Genomic DNA, 20,031 nt, shown 5'->3' with positions numbered 1-20,031 from the left:
TCTCACCACCATCAGAACATATCTTCAAAGCTATTAGCCCAAAAAAAAGTGCCACACCACCACCGGGTGGGCTCGACACTCCAACCTTTCGGTTAACAGCCGATCGCGCTAGTCAATTGCGCCACGGAGACAGTCGTGCTCCAGTCTCGCCACCGTCAGAACATTTCTTCAGAGCTATCAGCCCAAAGGAGAAAAAGCGCCGCACCACCACCGGGTGGGCTCTAACCTCCAACGTATCGGTTAACAGCCAATCGCGCTATCCTATTGCGCTACGGAGACAGTCCTGCTCCACTCTCACCACCATCAGACCATATCTTCAAATCTATCAGCCCGAAGAAAAAAAAGCGCCGCACCACCACCGGGTGGGCTCAAAACTCCAACCTTTCGGTTAACAGCCGATCGCGCTAGCCAATTGCGCCACGGAGAATGTCTTCCTCCACTCTCACCACCATCAGAACATATCTTCAAAGCTATCAGCCCAAAGAAAAAAAGCGCCGCACCACCACCGGGTGGCCTCGAACCTCCAACCCTTCGGTTAACAGCCGATCGCGCTAGCCAATTGCACCACAAAGACAGTCGTGCTCCACTCTCACAACCATCAGAACATATATTCAAAGCTATCAGCGCAAAGGAAAAAGCAACACACCACTCCCGGGAGGGCTCGAACGTCCAATTTTCGGTTAACAGCTGATCGCGCTAGCCAATTGCGCCACGGAGACAGTCCTGCTCCACTCTCACCACCATCAGATTATATCTTCAAAGCTATCAGCCCAAAGAAAAAAAAGCGCCGCACCACCACCGGGTGGGCTCGAACCTCCAACCTTTCGGTTAACAGCCGATCGCGATAGCCATTTGCGCCACGGAGACAGTCGTGCTCCACTCTCACCACTGTCAGAACATTTCTTCAGAGCTATCAGCCCAAAGAAAAAAAAGCGCCGCACCACCACCGGGTGGGCTCGAACCTCAAACCTTTCGGTTAACAGCCGATCGCGCTAGCCAATTGCGCCATGGAGACAGTCGTGCCCCACTTTCACCACCATCAGAACATATCTTCAAAGCTATCAGCGCAAAGAAAAAAGCAACACACCACTCCCGGGAGCGCTCGAAACTCCAACCTTTCGGTTAACAGCCGATCGCGCTAGCCGATTGCGCCACGGAGACAGTTCTCCTCCACTCTCACCACCATTAGAACATATCTTCAAAGCTATCAGCCCAAAGAAAAAAAAGCGCCACACCACCACCGGGTGGGCTCGAACCTCCAACCTTTCTGTTAACAGCCGATCGCGCTAGCCAATTGCGCCACGGAGACAGTCGTGCTCCACTCTCACCACCATCAGAACATACCTTCAAAGCTATCAGCGCAAAGAAAAAAGCAACACACCACTCCCGAGAGGGCTCGAACCTCCAACGTTTCGGTTAACAGCCGATCGCGCTAGCCAATTGCGCCACGAAGACAGTCTTGCTCCACTCCCACCACCATCAGAACATATCTTAAAAGCTATCAGCCTAAAGAAAAAGCGCCTCACCACCACTGGGTTGGCTCGAACCTCCAACATTTCGGTTAACAGCTGATCGCGCTAGCCTATCGCTCCACGAAGACAGTCGTGCTCCACTCTCACCACCATACGAACATATCTTCAAAGCTATTAGCGCAAAGAAAAAAGCAACACACCACTCCCGGGAGGGCTCGAAACTCCAACTTTTCGGTTAACAGCTGATCGCACTAGCCAATTGCGCCATGGAGACAGTCCTGATCCACTCTCACCACCATCAAAACATATTTTCAAAGCTATCAGCCCAAAGAAAAAAAAGCGCCGCACCACCACCGGGTGGGCTCGAAACTCCAACCTTTCGGTTAACAGCCGATCGCGCTAGCCAATTGTGCCACGGAGACAGTCTTGCTCCACTCTCACCACCATCATAACATATCTTCAAAGCTATCAGCCCAAAGAAAAAAAGCGCCGCACCACCACCGGGTGGCCTCGAACCTCGAACCTTTCGGTTAACAGCCGATCGCGCTAGCCAATTGCGCCACGGAGACAGTCATGCTCCACTCTCACCACCATCAGAACATATCTTCAAAGCTATCAGCCCCAAGAAAAAAAAGCGCCGCACCACCACCAGTTGGGCTCGAACCTCCAACTATTCGGTTAACAGCTGATCGCGCTAGCCAATCGCGCCACGAAGACAGTCGTGCTCCACTCTCACCACCATCAGAACATATCTTCAAAGCTATTAGCCCAAAAAAAAGTGCACACCACCACCGGGTGGGCTCGACACTCCAACCTTTCGGTTAACAGCCGATCGCGCTAGTCAATTGCGCCACGGAGACAGTCGTGCTCCAGTCTCGCCACCGCCAGAACATTTCTTCAGAGCTATCAGCCCAAAGGAGAAAAAGCGCCGCACCACCACCGGGTGGGCTCTAACCTCCAACGTATCGGTTAACAGCCAATCGCGCTAGCCTATTGCGCTACGGAGACAGTCCTGCTCCACTCTCACCACCATCAGACCATATCTTCAAATCTATCAGCCCGAAGAAAAAAAAGCGCCGCACCACCACCGGGTGGGCTCAAAACTCCAACCTTTCGGTTAACAGCCGATCGCGCTAGCCGATTGCGCCACGGAGACAGTCCTCCTCCACTCTCACCACCATTAGAACATATCTTCAAAGCTATCAGCTCAAAGAAAAAAAAGCGCCACACCACCACCGGGTGGGCTCGAACCTCCAACCTTTCTGTTAACAGCCGATCGCGCTAGCCAATTGCGCCACGGAGACAGTCGTGCTCCACTCTCACCACCATCAGAACATACCTTCAAAGCTATCAGCGCAAAGAAAAAAGCAACACACCACTCCCGAGAGGGCTCGAACCTCCAACGACGGACTAGGATACATTCCGATAGTGACTACAGCACCGCATTCTTGACATAGACCTGCGCCTGCGCGGATCTCCAGTCTACGCATCGGGAAGCGGTGCCCTTCCTTGACGGACTAGGATACATTCCGATAGTGACTGCAGCACCGCATTCTTGTCGTAGACCTGCGCCTGCGCGGATCTCCGGTCTACGCATCAAAAGCAGTGGCCGGTGGCCCGCCCGCACCAAAGCAGTGGTGGTTGCGGATGCGAGCACTTGACTAATTGCTGTTCCTACGTTCTACAGGTCAGTTGGTTTTCCTCAAGCTTTGGTATTACGCTTTGTCTTATACCGCAACCACCACCGCTGCTGCTGCTGCTTTTTGTGTTATTGGGACATTCGTGTATTCACGTTATAAGTTTCTTAGCACTGCTGCCAGGCCTGCATTGTTCTGTTCATAGCAATGACGAAGGATTTTGTGAAAGCTCTCGATGATTTCAAGCGTGAAATGAGACTTGAAATGCGCTCTGTTAAAGAAAGTGTGAAGTTTTGTAGCGACACTTGCGATGAAACCAAGGCGATTAACTCCGAACTGAAAGCTTTGAGGCAGGAACTGAGCGTCCTGCTCAAAAGTAACGAAGATCTCAAGAAAGAAAACAAGCAGCTAGCGCAACGAGTTGATGAGCTCGAACAATATAGCCGTTTGAATAATCTAGAGCTTAAGGGCGTGAAGGCAGCAGACAATGCTAATGATGTCATACGAAAACTTGGCGAAGTTATTGACGAACCAGTTTGTGCTGCTGACATTGACACATGTCACAAGATAGCAACACGAGTAACGGGCGAGAGCAACATTATCGTTCGCTTCGTGCGCCGAGACAAGCGACAGGCCGTTCTTGCGAAAGCTAGGAAACGACAGATCACAAATCAAATGCTAGGGCTTCCTGGATCCGATAGGGTGTACGTTAACGAACATTTAACCCGTGCTAATAAGCAACTACTGGGAGCCACAATTGCCCGCAAGAAAGAAATGTCTTGGAAATTCGTTTGGACAAGCGGGGGCAAGATTTTCGCCAGACGGAATGAATCTTCCAATGCCGTCAGGATTGCCGGTGAGAGCGATTTGTGCAAAATATCACAATAGCTGTATTATTTCTCGCTTGAGGAATCATGGCTATGTTCCAAATACCGACTTGTTCTTTATACAACTCTGAATCTTTCAACGCTAAGTTCCATAACCGACGCCAGGAACTGTCTGTTATTCACTTTAACATAAGAAGCCTCAAAAACAAAGGCGACCGCCTCGATCACCTTTTTACCTTACTAACAACAGAATTTGATGTATTAGTATTTTCTGAGACATGGCTGCTCACACATGATGACCGCCTTCATTTCAATAACTACGCTTATAACGGTCTCCTACGTCCCAATGGAAGAGGTGGAGGCCTTGCTATATATGCTAAATGCTGCTACCCGCACTCTGTTCTTGAGGACTACTCAATAATGAGCCCTAGTGTTGAATGTTTAGCGGTATCACTGCCCAATGTAATTGTCGTAGCAATTTATAGGCCACCGACTGGAAATAAGCGAGAGTTTCTAGATTTCCTTGAAAAAATGCTTGAAAATTTGAATTCTAGCACTCTTCCATTTGTACTCATGGGCGACATTAATATAAATCTATTGCATGACGACCCGTGCACTGCCGATTTCAACGGTGTTATTTCATCTTTCGCATGTTACAATCACATTACTTTGCCTACTAGAATTACTCTTGACACAGCCACCCTTTTAGATGTTTGTGTTACAAACATTGAACCGCGTAATATTGAATCTGGATTACTGAGTTCGGACATTAGTGACCATATTCCAATTTTTTGTTTTATCAACAGAGTGCGCGAACGCAAGGTTACAGTTGATAGATATATGACGCGGCAAATAAATGATAAGAATTTAAACAAGTTTCAATGCCTCATTCGGAATATAAACTGGCATAACATATACAGTATTGATGACGTAAACAGGGCGTACTCAGAATTTATTAAGAAGTTTTTAAATGCCTATAATGACGCTTTTCCTCTAATTAGAAGAAGAGTAAATAGGAAGAAGTTCAGAAAGCCGTGGATAACCAAACATTTGCATGAAAAAATCTGCACTAAGAACAAAATGTACCACTCCTTTATTCAGAATCGGGATCCCAACATTCTAAAAGAGTATAAAAAGTATCGAAATCAACTGAGTAAAGAATTAAAGACAGCAAAAACAAATTATTTTATCGAGCGTTTTACGAGAATCCAAAACGACAGTGGTAAAGTATGGAGAGAAGTAGCTAATCTAACGAAAGGGAAAGATAATAATGCGCTGAACGAGATAAGTACGCCGGACGGAAATTTGTGTGGTTTTGATTTAGCTTGTGCTTTTAATAAGTACTTTGTCAATGTTGGTAAACCGCTCGGTGATACACCTGAACCTGATAATGTATTGATTAACAATATTACTTCTTTATCGAAGTCTGTGTTTTTTTCACCCAGTTCCTCTCAAGAAATAGTGATTTTAATCAACAAGTTAAAAAATGATGTATCTGCAGGTCATGACGATATAAAATCTGTCCCCATTAAGCGCGTTGCGCCTTTGATATCTGACGTATTGTCTTATCTTGTAAACCTAATGTTTACTACTGGTGTGTTTCCTGATGACCTAAAAATCGCCAAGGTTTGTCCGATATACAAAAGTGGCAATCGAATGGAAATGTCAAACTACCGACCAATTTCTGTGTTACCAGTATTTTCTAAATTATTTGAAGGAGTTATCAATTGCAGGCTCGAATGTTTTTTCACTAAACACAACCTGATATCTGCTTGCCAGTACGGTTTTCTGAAGAAAAAATCCGCAGAGCAGGCGCTACTCGTTATTAAAGACAAAATACTTGAAAATATAGAACACAAACACTACACTCTTGGTCTCTTTTTAGATTTTCGAAAGGCGTTTGACTGCGTACAGCACAATATCCTTTTAGAAAAGTTGAATTACTATGGTGTACGTGGTGTCACACATAACTTAGTGCAGGATTATTTACGTCATAGGATGCAGTACGTACGGGTGAATGATGTTGCATCTAACCAACTAACTGTCACTTGTGGAGTCCCTCAGAGTCTATATTAGGACCTCTATTGTTTTTAATATATATTAATGATATTACTAAACTACCAGGCTCTCATGACATGATTATGTATGCGGATGATACGAACATATTTTTTACAGCCAAATCTCTTGTACAAGCGGAAGCTACGGTAAACTGGTACTTAGGAAACTTGCAGTCATGGCTACAACGCAACATGTTTTCCTTAAATTTATCCAAAACTAGCTACATTATTTTTAGGCCAATTAATACTGCTGATTCATATAAGGCCAATATTCAATTTGGTCGGGTAAGAATACATGAGGTCGACTGCATTAAATTTCTTGGTGTCTGGTTCCACCAGAACCTTTCATGGAACACACATGTGTCAAAATTAGCATCTGAAATAAGTAAAAGTGTTGGCTGTCTCTACAAAGTAGCTTGTCTGGTACCCGTGTGGTTGAGACTGCAGATGTATTATGCGCTTGTGTATTCTAAGTTAACCTATTGTATTCTCGTATGGGGAACAACTACGCCTACCAACTATCAAAAACTACTAGTACTCCAAAAGAGAGCCTTGCGGTGCATTCATGGGTACCGTGGCAGACCCAAAGACTTTTCCACGTTGCCATTGTTCCGTACTTACGATCTGCTTAAAGCGAACCAAGTCTACCTCTTTCGACTGTTGCAGTATATTAAGAGCAATCAACTGCACACTCAAGACTTTACTTTGTCTAACGATGCATATCACTTTCGAAAACAAATCCACCGGGTCCCTAAAACGCGCACAAACTATGGCAAACAAAAATTAAATTATCAGGTCACTGTGGTTATTAATAAAATGTTGACGAATGTTGATTTTGATGTTGCATTGAAATTATTCAAAAAACAAACAAAGAAATATTTACTCGAATCTGATTTGTGCCTTGTATAAGCTTGTATTAAGTTTATATTCTGTATATTTATAATGCTTTGTATTTTGTCTACGCTGCATGCTTGGCAGCATTGTGTTACACTGGCAAATGCAGCTAACACTGCAATTATGTGTTTTCGTTTATTTATGTCAGACTGTACAAGGGAGCCGAGGCCTCTGTCAGGCACTCCAGCCTTTAGCCCCGGCTACCCCCTTTGTGTGAAAGGAAAATAAACTTCACTTCACTTCACTTCACAACGTTTCGGTTAACAGCCGATCGCGCTAGCCAATTGCGCCACGAAGACAGTGTTGCTCCACTCCCACCACCATCAGAACATATCTTAAAAGCTATCAGCCTAAAGAAAAAGCGCCTCACCACCACTGGGTTGGCTCGAACCTCCAACATTTCGGTTAACAGCTGATCGCGCTAGCCTATCGCTCCACGAAGACAGTCGTGCTCCACTCTCACCACCATACGAACATATCTTCAAAGCTATTAGCGCAAAGAAAAAAGCAACACACCACTCCCGGGAGGGCTCGAAACTCCAACTTTTCGGTTAACAGCTGATCGCACTAGCCAATTGCGCCATGGAGACAGTCCTGCTCCACTCTCACCACCATCAAAACATATCTTCAAAGCTATCAGCCCAAAGAAAAAAAAGCGCCGCACCACCACCGGGTGGGCTCGAAACTCCAACCTTTCGGTTAACAGCCGATTGCGCTAGCCAATTGTGCCACGGAGACAGTCTTGCTCCACTCTCACCACCATCATAACATATCTTCAAAGCTATCAGCCCAAAGAAAAAAAGCGCCGCACCACCACCGGGTGGCCTCGAACCTCGAACCTTTCGGTTAACAGCCGATCGCGCTAGCCAATTGCACCACAAAGACAGTCGTGCTCCACTCTCCCCACCATCAGAACATATCTTCAAAGCTATCAGCGCAAAGAAAAAAGCAACACACCACTCCCGGGAGGGCTCGAACATCCAATTTTCGGTTAACAGCTGATCGCGCTAGCCAATTGCGCCACGGAGACAGTCCTGCTCCACTCTCACCACCATCAGAACATATCTTCAAAGCTATCAGCCCAAAGAAAAAAAAGCGCCGCACCACCACCGGGTGGGCTCGAACCTCCAACCTTTCGGTTAACAGCCGATCGCGCTAGCCATTTGCGTCACGGAGACAGTCGAGCTCCACTCTCACCACTGTCAGAACATTTCTTCAGAGCTATCAGCCCAAAGAAAAAAAGCGCCGCACCACCACCGGGTGGGCTCGAACCTCAAACCTTTCGGTTAACAGCCGATCGCGCTAGCCAATTGCGCCACGGAGACAGTCGTGCCCCACTTTCACCACCATCAGAACATATCTTCAAAGCTATCAGCGCAAAGAAAAAAGCAACACACCACTCCCGGGAGCGCTCGAAACTCCAACATTTCGGTTAACAGCCGATCGCGCTAGCCGATTGCGCCACGGAGACAGTCCTCCTCCACTCTCACCACCATTAGAACATATCTTCAAAGCTATCAGCTCAAAGAAAAAAAAGCGCCGCACCAGCACCGGGTGGGGTCGAACCTCCAACCCTTCGGTTAACAGCCGATCGCACTAGCCAATTGCACCACAAAGACAGTCGTGCTCCACTCTCACCACCATCAGAACATATCTTCAAAGCTATCAGCGCAAAGAAAAAAGCAACACACCACTCCCGGGTGGGCTCGAACGTCCAATTTTCGGTTAACAGCTGATCGCGCTAGCCAATTGCGCCACGGAGACAGTCCTGCTCCACTCTCACCACCATCAGAACATATCTTCAAAGCTATCAGCCCAAAGAAAAAAAGCGCCGCACCACCACCGGGTGGGCTCGAACCTCCAACCTTTCGGTTAACAGCCGATCGCGCTAGCCATTTTCGCCACGGAGACAGTCGTGCTCCACTCTCACCACTGTCAGAACATTTCTTCAGAGCTATCAGCCCAAAGAAAAAAAAGCGCCGCACCACCACCGGGTGGGCTCGAACCTCAAACCTTTCGGTTAACAGCCGATCGCGCTAGCCAATTGCGCCACGGAGACAGTCGTGCCCCACTTTCACCACCAACAGAACATATCTTCAAAGCTATCAGCGCAAAGAAAAAAGCAACACACCACTCCCGGAAGCGCTCGAAACTTCAACCTTTCGGTTAACAGCCGATCGCGCTAGCCGATTGCGCCACGGAGACAGTCCTCCTCCACTCTCACCACCATTAGAACATATCTTCAAAGCTATCAGCCCAAAGAAAAAAAAAGCGCCACACCACTCCCGGGAGCGCTCGAAACTCCAACCTTTCGGTTAACAGCCGATCGCGCTAGCCGATTGCGCCACGGAGACAGTTCTCCTCCACTCTCACCACCATTAGAACATATCTTCAAAGCTATCAGCCCAAAGAAAAAAAAGCGCCACACCACCACCGGGTGGGCTCGAACCTCCAACCTTTCTGTTAACAGCCGATCGCGCTAGCCAATTGCGCCACGGAGACAGTCGTGCTCCACTCTCACCACCATCAGAACATACCTTCAAAGCTATCAGCGCAAAGAAAAAAGCAACACACCACTCCCGGGAGGGCTCGAACCTCCAACGTTTCGGTTAACAGCCGATCGCGCTAGCCAATTGCGCCACGAAGACCGTCTTGCTCCACTCCCACCACCATCAGAACATATCTTAAAAGCTATCAGCCTAAAGAAAAACCGCCTCACCAGCACTGGGTTGGCTCGAACCTCCAACATTTCGGTTAACAGCTGATCGCGCTAGCCTATCGCTCCACGAAGACAGTCGTGCTCCACTCTCACCACCATACGAACATATCTTCAAAGCTATTAGCGCAAAGAAAAAAGCAACACACCACTCACGGGAGGGCTCGAAACTCCAACTTTTCGGTTGACAGCCGATCGCACTAGCCAATTGCCCCATGGAGACAGTCCTGCTCCACTCTCACCACCATCAAAACATATCTTCAAAGCTATCAGCCCAAAGAGAAAAAAGCGCCGCACCACCACCGGGCGGGCTCGAACCTCCAACCTTTCTGTTAACAGCCGATCGCGCTAGCCAATTGCGCCACGGAGGCAGTCGTGCTCCACTCTCACCACTGTCAGAACATTTCTTCAGAGCTATCAGCCCAAAGAAAACAAAAGCGCCGCACCACCACCGGGTGGGCTCGAACCTCAAACCCTTCGGTTAACAGCCGATCGCGCTAGCCAATTGCGCCACGGAGACAGTCCTGCTCCACTCTCACCACCATCAGAACATATCTTCAAAGCTATCAGCCCAAAGAAAAAAAAAGCGCCGCACCACCACAGGGTGGGCTCGAACCTCCAACCTTTCGGTTAACAGCCGATCGCGCTAGCCATTTGCGCCACGGAGACAGTCGAGCTCCACTCTTACCACTGTCACAACATTTCTTCAGAGCTATCAGCCCAAAGAAAAAAAAGCGCCGCACCACCACCGGGTGGGCTCGAACCTCAAACCTTTCGGTTAACAGCCGATCGCGCTAGCCAATTGCGCCACGGAGACAGTCGTGCCCCACTTTCACCACCATCAGAACATATCTTCAAAGCTATCAGCGCAAAGAAAAAAGCAACACACCACTCCCGGGAGGGCTCGAACGTCCAATTTTCGGTTAACAGCTGATCGCGCTAGCCAATTGCGCCACGGAGACAGTCCTGCTCCACTCTCACCACCATCAGAACATATCTTCAAAGCTATCAGCCCAAAGAAAAAAAAAGCGCCGCACCACCACCGGGTGGGCTCGAACCTCCAACCTTTCGGTTAACAGCCGATCGCGCTAGCCATTTGCGCCACGGAGACAGTCGAGCTCCACTCTCACCACTGTCAGAACATTTCTTCAGATCTATCAGCCGAAAGAAAAAAAAGCACCGCACCACCACCGGGTGGGCTCGAACCTCAAACCTTTCGGTTAACAGCCGATCGCGCTAGCCAATTGCGCCACGGAGACAGTCGTGCCCCACTTTCACCACCATCAGAACATATCTTCAAAGCTATCAGCGCAAAGAAAAAAGCAACACACCACTCCCGGGAGCGCTCGAAACTCCAACATTTCGGTTAACAGCCGATCGCGCTAGCCGATTGCGCCACGGAGACAGTCCTCCTCCACTCTCACCACCATTAGAACATATCTTCAAAGCTATCAGCTCAAAGAAAAAAAAGCGCCGCACCACCACCGGGTGGGCTCGAACCTCCAACCCTTCGGTTAACAGCCGATCGCACTAGCCAATTGCACCACAAAGACAGTCGTGCTCCACTCTCACCACCATCAGAACATATCTTCAAAGCTATCAGCGCAAAGAAAAAAGCAACACACCACTCCCGGGAGGGCTCGAACGTCCAATTTTCGGTTAACAGCTGATCGCGCTAGCCAAGTGCGCCACGGAGACAGTCCTGCTCCACTCTCACCACCATCAGAACATATCTTCAAAGCTATCAGCCCAAAGAAAAAAAGCGCCGCACCACCACCGGGTGGGCTCGAACCTCCAACCTTTCGGTTAACAGCCGATCGCGCTAGCCATTTGCGCCACGGAGACAGTCGTGCTCCACTCTCACCACTGTCAGAACATTTCTTCAGAGCTATCAGCCCAAAGAAAAAAAAGCGCCGCACCACCACCGGGTGGGCTCGAACCTCAAACCTTTCGGTTAACAGCTGATCGCGCTAGCCAATTGCGCCACGAAGACAGTCGTGCCCCACTTTCACCACCAACAGAACATATCTTCAAAGCTATCAGCGCAAAGAAAAAAGCAACACACCACTCCCGGAAGCGCTCGAAACTTCAACCTTTCGGTTAACAGCCGATCGCGCTAGCCGATTGCGCCACGGAGACAGTCCTCCTCCACTCTCACCACCATTAGAACATATCTTCAAAGCTATCAGCCCAAAGAAAAAAAAAGCGCCACACCACTCCCGGGAGCGCTCGAAACTCCAACCTTTCGGTTAACAGCCGATCGCGCTAGCCGATTGCGCCACGGAGACAGTTCTCCTCCACTCTCACCACCATTAGAACATATCTTCAAAGCTATCAGCCCAAAGAAAAAAAAGCGCCACACCACCACCGGGTGGGCTCGAACCTCCAACCTCTCTGTTAACAGCCGATCGCGCTAGCCAATTGCGCCACGGAGACAGTCGTGCTCCACTCTCACCACCATCAGAACATACCTTCAAAGCTATCAGCGCAAAGAAAAAAGCAACACACCACTCCCGGGAGGGCTCGAACCTCCAACGTTTCGGTTAACAGCCGATCGCGCTAGCCAATTGCGCCACGAAGACAGTCTTGCTCCACTCCCACCACCATCAGAACATATCTTAAAAGCTATCAGCCTAAAGAAAAAGCGCCTCACCACCACTGGGTTGGCTCGAACCTCCAACATTTCGGTTAACAGCTGATCGCGCTAGCCTATCGCTCCACGAAGACAGTCGTGCTCCACTCTCACCACCATACGAACATATCTTCAAAGCTATTAGCGCAAAGAAAAAAGCAACACACCACTCACGGGAGGGCTCGAAACTCCAACTTTTCGGTTAACAGCCGATCGCACTAGCCAATTGCGCCATGGAGACAGTCCTGCTCCACTCTCACCACCATCAAAACATATCTTCAAAGCTATCAGCCCAAAGAAAAAAAAGCGCCGCACCACCACCGGGCGGGCTCGAAACTCCAACCTATCGGTTAACAGCCGATCGCGCTAGCCAATTGTGCCACGGAGACAGTCTTGCTCCGCTCTCACCACCATAATAACATATCTTCAAAGCTATCAGCGCAAAGAAAAAAGCAACACACCTTTCCCGGGAGGGCTCGAACCTCCAACGTTTCGTTTAACAGCCGATCGCGCTAGCCAATTGCGCCACGGAGACAGTCTTGCTCCACTCTCACCACCATCAGAACATATCTTCAAAGCTATCAGCCCAAAGAAAAAAAAAGCGCCGCACCACCACCGGGTGGGCTCGAACCTCAAACCTTTCGGTTAACAGCCGATCGCGCTAGCCAATTGCGCCACGGAGATAGTCGTGCCCCACTTTCACCACCAACAGAACATATCTTCAAAGCTATCAGCGCAAAGAAAAAAGCAACACACCACTCCCGGAAGCGCTCGAAACTTCAACCTTTCGGTTAACAGCCGATCGCGCTAGCCGATTGCGCCACGTAGACAGTCCTCCTCCACTCTCACCACCATTAGAACATATCTTCAAAGCTATCAGCCCAAAGAAAAAAAAAGCGCCACACCACTCCCGGGAGCGCTCGAAACTCCAACCTTTCGGTTAACAGCCGATCGCGCTAGCCGATTGCGCCACGGAGACAGTTCTCCTCCACTCTCACCACCATTAGAACATATCTTCAAAGCTATCAGCCCAAAGAAAAAAAAGCGCCACACCACCACCGGGTGGGCTCGAACCTCCAACCTTTCTGTTAACAGCCGATCGCGCTAGCCAATTGCGCCACGGAGACAGTCGTGCTCCACTCTCACCACCATCAGAACATATCTTAAAAGCTATCAGCCTAAAGAAAAAGCGCCTCACCACCACTGGGTTGGCTCGAACCTCCAACATTTCGGTTAACAGCTGATCGCACTAGCCTATCGCTCCACGAAGACAGTCGTGCTCCACTCTCACCACCATACGAACATATCTTCAAAGCTATTAGCGCAAAGAAAAAAGCAACACACCACTCACGGGAGGGCTCGAAACTCCAACTTTTCGGTTAACAGCCGATCGCACTAGCCAATTGCGCCATGGAGACAGTCCTGCTCCACTCTCACCACCATCAAAACATATCTTCAAAGCAATCAGCCCAAAGAAAAAAAAAGCGCCGCACCACCACCGGGCGGGCTCGAAACTCCAACCTTTCGGTTAACAGCCGATCGCGCTAGCCAATTGTGCCACGGAGACAGTCTTGCTCCACTCTCACCACCATAATAACATATCTTCAAAGCTATCAGCGCAAAGAAAAAAGCAACACACCTTTCCCGGGAGGGCTCGAACCTCCAACGTTTCGTTTAACAGCCGATCGCGCTAGCCAATTGCGCCACGGAGACAGTCTTGCTCCACTCTCACCACCATCAGAACATATCTTCAAAGCTATCAGCCCAAAGAAAAAAAAAAGCGCCGCACCACCACCGGGTGGGCTCGAACCTCAAACCTTTCGGTTAACAGCCGATCGCGCTAGCCAATTGCGCCACGGAGATAGTCGTGCCCCACTTTCACCACCAACAGAACATATCTTCAAAGCTATCAGCGCAAAGAAAAAAGCAACACACCACTCCCGGAAGCGCTCGAAACTTCAACCTTTCGGTTAACAGCCGATCGCGCTAGCCGATTGCGCCACGTAGACAGTCCTCCTCCACTCTCACCACCATTAGAACATATCTTCAAAGCTATCAGCCCAAAGAAAAAAAAAGCGCCACACCACTCCCGGGAGCGCTCGAAACTCCAACCTTTCGGTTAACAGCCGATCGCGCTAGCCGATTGCGCCACGGAGACAGTTCTCCTCCACTCTCACCACCATTAGAACATATCTTCAAAGCTATCAGCCCAAAGAAAAAAAAGCGCCACACCACCACCGGGTGGGCTCGAACCTCCAACCTTTCTGTTAACAGCCGATCGCGCTAGCCAATTGCGCCACGGAGACAGTCGTGCTCCACTCTCACCACCATCAGAACATATCTTAAAAGCTATCAGCCTAAAGAAAAAGCGCCTCACCACCACTGGGTTGGCTCGAACCTCCAACATTTCGGTTAACAGCTGATCGCACTAGCCTATCGCTCCACGAAGACAGTCGTGCTCCACTCTCACCACCATACGAACATATCTTCAAAGCTATTAGCGCAAAGAAAAAAGCAACACACCACTCACGGGAGGGCTCGAAACTCCAACTTTTCGGTTAACAGCCGATCGCACTAGCCAATTGCGCCATGGAGACAGTCCTGCTCCACTCTCACCACCATCAAAACATATCTTCAAAGCAATCAGCCCAAAGAAAAAAAAAGCGCCGCACCACCACCGGGCGGGCTCGAAACTCCAACCTTTCGGTTAACAGCCGATCGCGCTAGCCAATTGTGCCACGGAGACAGTCTTGCTCCACTCTCACCACCATCATAACATATCTTCAAAGCTATCAGCGCAAAGAAAAAAGCAACACACCTTTCCCGGGAGGGCTCGAACCTCCAACGTTTCGGTTAACAGCCGATCGCGCTAGCCAATTGCGCCACGGAGACAGAGTTGCTCCACTCTCACCACCATCAGAACATATCTTTAAAGCTATCAGCTCAAAGAACAAAAAGCGCCGCACCACCACCGGGTGGCCTCGAACCTCCAACCTTTCGGTTAACAGCCGATCGCGCTAGCCAATTGCGCCACAAAGACAGTCGTGCTCCACTTTCACCACCATCAGAACATATCTTCAAAGCTATCAGCGCAAAAAAAAGCAACACACCACTCCCGGGAGCGCTCGAAACTTCAACCTTTCGGTTAACAGCTGATCGCGCTAGCCAATTGCGCCACGGAGACAGTCTTCCTCCACTCTCACCACCATTAGAACATATCTTCAAAGCTATCAGCCTAAAGAAAAAAAAAGCAACACACCACTCCCGGGAGCGCTCGAAACTCCAACCTTTCGGTTAACAGCCTATCGCGCTAGCCAATTGCGCCACGGAGACAGTCCTCCGCCACTCTCACCACCATTAGATCATATCTTCAAAGCTATCAGACCAAAAAAAAAGCGCAGCACCACCACCGGGTGGGCTCGAACCTCCAACCTTTCGGTTAACAGCCGATCGCGCTAGCCAATTGCGCCACGGAGACAGTCGTGCCCCACTTTCACCACCATCAGAACATATCTTCAAAGCTATTAGCGCAAAAAAAAGCAACACACCATTCCCGGGAGCGCTCGAAACTCCAACCTTTCGGTTAACAGCCAATCGCGTTAGCCAATTGCGCCACGGAGACTGTCCTGCTCCACTCTCACCACCATCAGAACATAACTTCAAAGCTATCAGCCCAAAAAAAAGCGCCGCCCCACCACCGCGTGGGCTCGAACCTCCAACCTTTCGGTTAACTGCCGATCGCGCTAGCCCATCGCGCCACGGAGACAGTCGTACTTCACTCTCACCACCATCTGAACATATCTTCAAAGCTATCAGCGCAAATAAAAAAGCAACACACCACTCCCGGGAGGGCTCGAAACTCCAACCTATCGGTTAACAGCCGATCACGCTAGCCAATTGCGCCACGGAGACAGTCCTGCTCCACTATCACCACCATCAGAACATATCTTCAAAGCTATCAGCCCAAAGAAAAAAAAGCGCCGCCCCACCACCGGGTGGGCTCGAAACCCCAACCTTTCGGTTAACAGCCGATCGCGCTAGCCAATGGCGCCACGGAGACAGTCCTGCTCCACTCTCCCCACCATCAGAACATATCTTCAAAGCTATCAGCCCAAAGAAAAAAAATCGCCGCACCACCACCGGGTGGGCTCGAACCTCCAACTTTTCGGTTAACAACCGATCGCGCTAGCCAATTGCGCCACGGAGACAGTCGTGCTCCACTCTCACCACCATCACTACATATCTTCAAAGCTATTAGCGCAAAGAAAAAAAAGCGCCGCACCACTACCGGGTGGGCTCGAAACCCCAACCTTTCGGTTAACAGCCGATCGCGCTAGCCAATGGCGCCACGGAGACAGTCCTGCTCCACTATCACCACCATCAGAACATATCTTCAAAGCTATCAGCCCAAAGAAAAAAAAGCGCCGCCCCACCACCGGGTGGGCTCGAAACCCCAACCTTTCGGTTAACAGCCGATCGCGCTAGCCAATGGCGCCACGGAGACAGTCCTGCTCCACTCTCACCACCATCAGAACATATCTTCAAAGCTATCAGCCCAAAGAAAAAAAATCGCCGCACCACCACCGGGTGGGCTCGAACCTCCAACCTTTCGGTTAACAGCCGATCGCGCTAGCCAATGGCGCCACGGAGACAGTTCTCCTCCACTCTCACCACCATTAGAACATATCTTCAAAGCTATCAGCCCAAAGAAAAAAAAGCGCCACACCACCACCGGGTTGGCTCGAACCTCCAACATTTCGGTTAACAGCTGATCGCGCTAGCCTATCGCTCCACGAAGACAGTCGTGCTCCACTCTCACCACCATACGAACATATCTTCAAAGCTATTAGCGCAAAGAAAAAAGCAACACACCACTCACGGGAGGGCTCGAAACTCCAACTTTTCGGTTAACAGCCGATCGCACTAGCCAATTGCGCCATGGAGACAGTCCTGCTCCACTCTCACCACCATCAAAACATATCTTCAAAGCTATCAGCCCAAAGAAAAAAAAGCGCCGCACCACCACCGGGCGGGCTCGAAACTACAACCTTTCGGTTAACAGCCGATCGCGCTAGCCAATTGTGCCACGGAGACAGTCTTGCTCCACTCTCACCACCATCATAACATATCTTCAAAGCTATCAGCGCAAAGAAAAAAGCAACACACCTTTCCCGGGAGGGCTCGAACCTCCAACGTTTCGGTTAACAGCCGATCGCGCTAGCCAATTGCGCCACGGAGACCGTCTTCCTCCACTCTCACCACCATTAGAACATATCTTCAAAGCTATCAGCCTAAAGAAAAAAAAAGCAACACACCACTCCCGGGAGCGCTCGAAACTCCAACCTTTCGGTTAACAGCCTATCGCGCTAGCCAAGTGCGCCACGGAGACAGTCCTCCGCCACTCTCACCACCATTAGATCATATCTTCAAAGCTATCAGACCAAAAAAAAAAGCGCAGCACCACCACCGGGTGGGCTCGAACCTCCAACCTTTCGGTTAACAGCCGATCGCGCTAGCCAATTGCGCCACGGAGACAGTCGTGTTTACTTTCACCACCATCAGAACATATCTTCAAAGCTATTAGCGCAAAAAAAAAGCAACACACCATTCCCGGGAGCGCTCGAAACTCCAACCTTTCGGTTAACAGCCGATCGCGCTAGCCAATTGCGCCACGGAGAAAGTCCTGCTCCACTCTCACCACCATCAGAACATATCTTCACAGCTATCAGCCCAAAGAAAAAAAAGCGCCGCACCACCACCGGGTGGGCTCGAAAATCCAACCTTTCGGTTAACAGCCGATCACGCTAGCCAATTTCGCCACGGAGACAGTCCTGCCCCACACCCACCACCATCAGATCATATCTTCAAAGCTATCAGCCCAAAGAAAAAAGAGCGCCGCACCACCACCGGGTGGGCTCTAACCTCAAATTTTTTGGTTAACAGCCAATCGCGTTAGCCAATTGCGCCACGGAGACTGTCCTGCTCCACTCTCACCACCATCAGAACATAACTTCATAGCTATCAGCCCAAAAAAAAAGCGCCGCCCCACCACCGCGTGGGCTCGAACCTCCAACCTTTCGGTTAACTGCCGATCGCGCTAGCCCATCGCGCCACGGAGACAGTCGTACTTCACTCTCACCACCATCTGAACATATCTTCAAAGCTATCAGCGCAAATAAAAAAGCAACACACCACTCCCGGGAGGGCTCGAAACTCCAACCTATCGGTTAACAGCCGATCACGCTAGCCAATTGCGCCACGGAGACAGTCCTGCTCCACTATCACCACCATCAGAACATATCTTCAAAGCTATCAGCCCAAAGAAAAAAAAGCGCCGCCCCACCACCGGGTGGGCTCGAAACCCCAACCTTTCGGTTAACAGCCGATCGCTCTAGCCAATGGCGCCACGGAGACAGTCCTGCTCCACTCTCACCACCATCAGAACATATCTTCAAAGCTATCAGCCCAAAGAAAAAAAATCGCCGCACCACCACCGGGTGGGCTCGAACCTCCAACTTTTCGGTTAACAACCGATCGCGCTAGCCAATTGCGCCACGGAGACAGTCGTGCTCCACTCTCACCACCATCACAACATATCTTCAAAGCTATTAGCGCAAAGAAAAAAAAAGCGCCGCACCACTACCGGGTGGGCTCCAAACCCCAACCTTTCGGTTAACAGCCGATCGCGCTAGCCAATGGCGCCACGGAGACAGTCCTGCTCCACTATCACCACCATCAGAACATATCTTCAAAGCTATCAGCCCAAAGAAAAAAAAGCGCCGCCCCACCACCAGGCGGGCTCGAAACCCCAACCTTTCGGTTAACAGCCGATCGCGCTAGCCAATGGCGCCACGGAGACAGTCCTGCTCCACTCTCACCACCATCAGAACATATCTTCAAAGCTATCAGCCCAAAGAAAAAAAATCGCCGCACCACCACCGGGTGGGCTCGAACCTCCAACCTTTCGGTTAACAGCCGATCGCGCTAGCCAATGGCGCCACGGAGACAGTCCTGCTCCACTCTCATCACCATCAGAACATATCTTCAAAGCTATCAGCCCCAAAAAAAAATCGCCGCACCACCACCGGGTGGGCTCGAACCTCCAACCTTTCGGTTAACAGCCGATCGCGCTAGCCAATTGCGCCACGGAGACAGGCCTGCTCCACTTTCACCACCATCAGAACATATCTTCAAAGCTATCAGCCCAAAGAAAAAAAAAGCGCCGCACCACCACCGGGTGGGCTCGAACCTCCAACCTTTCAGTTAACAGCCGATCGCGCTAGCCAATTGCGCCACGGATACAGTCGCGCCCCACTTTCACCACCATCAGAACATATCTTCAAAGCTATCAGCGCAAAGAAAAAAGCAACACACCACTCCCGGGAGGGCTCGAACCTCCAACTTTTTGGTTAACAGCCGATCGCGCTAGCAATTTGCGCCACGGAGACAGTCGTGCTCCACTCTCACCACCGTCAGAACATTTCTTCAGAGCTATCAGCCCAAAGAAAAAAAGCGCCGCACCACCACCGGGTGGGCTCGAACCTCCAACCTTTCAGTTAACAGCCGATCGCGCTAGCCAATTGCGCCACGGATACAGTCGCGCCCCACTTTCACCACCATCAGAACATATCTTCAAAGCTATCAGCGCAAAGAAAAAAGCAACACACCACTCCCGGGAGCGCTCGAAACTCCAACCTTTTGGTTAACTGCCGATCGCGCTAGTCAATTGCGCCACGGAGACAGTCTTGCTTCACTCTCACCACCATCAGAACATATCTTCAAAGCTATCAGCCCAA

Source organism: Rhipicephalus microplus, unplaced genomic scaffold (genome assembly GCF_043290135.1).
Source record: "Rhipicephalus microplus isolate Deutch F79 unplaced genomic scaffold, USDA_Rmic scaffold_250, whole genome shotgun sequence".
In the NCBI taxonomy this organism is placed as follows: Eukaryota; Metazoa; Arthropoda; class Arachnida; order Ixodida; family Ixodidae; genus Rhipicephalus; species Rhipicephalus microplus.
Note: the sequence above shows the minus strand (reverse complement) of the source record.